This window comes from Schistocerca cancellata, chromosome 8, assembly GCF_023864275.1.
Source record: "Schistocerca cancellata isolate TAMUIC-IGC-003103 chromosome 8, iqSchCanc2.1, whole genome shotgun sequence".
In the NCBI taxonomy this organism is placed as follows: Eukaryota; Metazoa; Arthropoda; class Insecta; order Orthoptera; family Acrididae; genus Schistocerca; species Schistocerca cancellata.
This window is the reverse complement of record NC_064633.1, coordinates 209,544,605-209,548,242: the sequence shown is the minus strand read 5'-3', so window position 1 is coordinate 209,548,242 and position 3,638 is coordinate 209,544,605. Positions and strand designations below refer to the sequence as shown.

Sequence of the window (3,638 nt, the reverse complement as noted above, 5' to 3'; positions counted from 1 at the left end):
TTTTGAAATTTGTCATGAACTGCTATATATATTATGACTATTAAGGTAAATACATTGTTTGTTCTCTATTAATATCTTTCATTTGCTAACTATCCCTATCAGTAGTTAGTGCCTTCCGTAGTTTGAATCTTTTATTTAGCTGGCAGTAGTGGTGCTCGCTGTATTGCAGTAGTTCGAGTAATGAAGATTTTTGTGAGGTAAGTGATTTCTGAAAGGTGTAGTTTAATGTTACTCAGGGCCATTCTTTTGCAGGGATCTTGCGTTGCGCTAAAAATATTGTGTGTCACTTTAGTGAATGTTTGAGTACGTTCAGTTTTGCTCAGCTGTTTGAAAAGCAAATAGTGTAAGAGGTTTATCAGCACAGTCGTGTATAATTGTTCCTAGGGGGACGTTTCATATGCACCTAAAGATATGTCGTTGCGCACTACGTTTTTGGGCGGATCAGACTGTTCTCCTTCCGACCATGGGTGCTCCAAGACGTTGGTGCCTATCCCTACTACGGGTAAGCAGTCGATACCGGTGTGAATAGCACGCGTACCAGAGCAGATTTAGAGCAGCGGCGGCGGTTAAGCCGTGAGGCGTGGCGAGGTGAGGGAGCGGCGTGAGCGAGCAGCTCGCACGCACGCCTCGCGCCTCGCGGCCCGCCGCCAGGAGGAATCCTAAGTGAGCAGGCCGGGGCAGCCCGCAGTCACCGAGGAAGGTCATTCGCTTTGGCTGCGCCGGCCCGGGCTTCCTGGAACCGCGCTGCGAGCAGGAAGGCGGCGCGGCGAGCACCTAGTCTGCGGAAGCACAGGCGCTCCCCAGCCCAGGGGCGGCAGCCAGACTTCAGGGGCCCGACGGGTCAACACGGAAACAAATGTCTGGGCTAGTTTCACAAGGATACTTCTTTGATTTCCTTCCTGTACCAACAAAATTTGCCTTTACTTAAGAGCTTTTTCGAAAAGTATACATATATAGAATGAGATGTTCACTCCGCAGCGGAGTGTGCGCTGATATGAAACTTCCTGGCAGATTAAAACTGTGTGCCAGACCGAGACTCGAACTCGGGACCTTTGCCTTTCGCGGGCAAGTGCTCTACCATCTCTCTTTTTTTTTTAATCCTATTTTGTTCGTAATTGATCGTTGTATTTGTTTGGGGCGGACGTCCTATGACACTTGTTCAAGTTGATCGTTGATCCATTAACTCAGTTTTTTTTATTACAGAGGGCAGCTAACCCTCTGACCGAACACGCTGAGCTACCATGCCGGCTACCATCTGAGCTACCGAAGCACGACTCACGGCCGGTACTCACAGCTTTACTTCTGCCAGTACCTCGTCTCCTACCTTCCAAACTCTCGGTCGGGCACACAGTTTTAATCTGCCAGGAAGTTTCATATCAGCGCACACTCCACTGCAGAGTGAAAATCTCATTCTGGAAACATCCCCCAGGCTGTGGCTAAGCCATGTCTCCGCAATATCCTTTCTTTCAGGAGTGCTAGTTCTGCAAGGTTCGCAGGAGAGCTTCTGTAAAGTTTGGAAGGTAGGAGACGAGGTACTGGCAGAAGTAAAGCTGTGAGTACCGGGTGTGTTTCGTGCTTCGGTGGCTCAGTTGGTAGAGCACTTGCCTGCGAAAGGCAAGGGTCCCGAGTTCGAGTCTCGGTCGGGCACACAGTTTTAATCTCCCAGGAAGTTTCATATACATATATAAACACAGACGTGACATGTGTCAGTACTCCCCTAACCTCTATTAAATCGTATGCTTATTTTTTTTTTCCAGAAGTGAAAAACTCTTTATTGTTATATATCGGTGACCATGCAGCTCGTCACAATGAAATTAGAATGAAATGAATATTCCTAGCTGCGTACAGGCGTCGATATAAGTCAACAGGGACAGTTGAGAAAGTGTGCCCCGATCAGGACTCGGACGCGGGATCTCCTGCTTAAATAGCAGACGCTCTATCCATGTGAGCCACCGAGGACACAGAGGATAATGCGACTGCAGGGAATTATCTCTGGCACGCCTCCCATGAGACCCACATTCCCAACTTACTGTGCCGCACTATTTTCATAGTGCCCCTGCCCATAATACTCATTACTCGCGGGTTTTTGCCGATTCCCATAAGAGTTCAGGCACTGTTTGTGCATCCGTACAGAAGGAAATGGTCAAACGGCCGGTGAGCCTTATATATATATCTGTTCTTTACAAACAGTGCCCGAACTCTTACGGGAATCGGCAAAAAGCCGTGAGTAATGGAGTAATGAGTGTAATGGGCAAGGGCACTGCGAATATAGTGCGGCACAATAAGTTGGGAATGTGGGTCTCACGGGAGGCATGCCAGAGGCAAGTCCCTGCAGTCGCACTATTCTCTGTGTCCTCGGTGGCTCAGATGGATAGAGCGTCTGCCATGTAAGCAGGAGATCCCCCGTCCGAGTCCCGGTCGGGGCACACTTTCTCAACTATCCCTGTTAACTTATATCGACGCCTGTATGCAGCTAGGGGCATTCATTTCATTGTAATTTCTTTCTAGTTACAATAATTTCTTAAGCACCTGGTGTAAGTAATATGCTGATATCCAAAGGAGTACTCAATGTTTTTTTCCTATTTGATCAACATCATTCTCATCTACTACTAAATTAAAAAGTTCTGGTGCAGCTGCATCATTTAAGTTTGGCGTTCCACAACGAGTAGCATCAAGACCAGCGGCAAGTCCTTATAACATCACCAAATATGCTACACTTCCGTACAAGAGAAAGTTGAACCTGTGCCGTTGGCAGTATTCTCCAAACATGTCCTCTGAACTCTCTGTGTTATTCTAAGAAGCAAGTATGTTCTTTTCTTCTCACACAGCCAGTAATTACTATATTTAATCAATGCAGCAGTAGTGTTTCTCTGGACAGCTTTCTTCCATCAGTATAATCTTAGTATGTACGCAACCACGATAGAAGCTTTTTCAAAATATTGTAAATCTGTTGTCAATTGACAGTCACAGGCTTCTCGAAAATATTCCATGTGACAGTTGTCAGTCGTGATGGTTGTACACCCTAAGCGCTCTGACATCAGCACCAACAGTGCGTAACGCTTCATGCTGTTTTGGATACGTTAAAGTGCTTCTTCTTTATTTAATATTGTTGATGAAAATATCGTACTACTTTAGTTCTCATTCGTTACATGTCTTCTGCGATCGAAAACTTACGTTCACTGAATATCTCTGCGGCTCTTACATTCTCGTATTTACGTTTGCCCGCTTGCTTCGCAACCCATTGGAGGGTACGTCGTCACTTGTTCTTACTTTACTTTGGACTGCGTAACAAAATTAAAAGAACAATTTTTCGGAAGCCAGCAATTGTCTCCCTCTCCGACCCATAAATTTGAACCTTCGTCTGTAATAGTGCAGAAGCTGCGTGTCACCCTCTTGCTCAACAACGCTCCAAACAACAGTGTCAAAAAATGCGAGAAAAAGGCCGCGGTTCAGAAGTTAATGTGAGCTTTAAGGTGGGTTAAAAAAATACGGCAAAGGTACTCTCTAAGGCGTCCCTTTCGGCAACAGCCTCGGTGCCGCCCATGCATCTTCGCCAAGCACAAAATGTAGCCATTGGAAACTTCGCTGTAGCGCCTAAAGGTTGGCAAACCCCACCTAAGAGGTGATGAATGGGTTGT

At 46.4% G+C, this 3,638-nt stretch overlaps 1 non-coding gene across 1 annotated transcript; it reads left to right on the top strand.

Moving 5' to 3' along the window:
- The first annotated feature begins 1,573 nt into the window (after nucleotides 1–1,573).
- Trnar-gcg (transfer RNA arginine (anticodon GCG)) lies at nucleotides 1,574–1,648 on the top strand. The gene has a single exon. It is a non-coding gene; the product is annotated as a tRNA-Arg (tRNA).
- The last annotated feature ends 1,990 nt before the right edge of the window (nucleotides 1,649–3,638 follow it).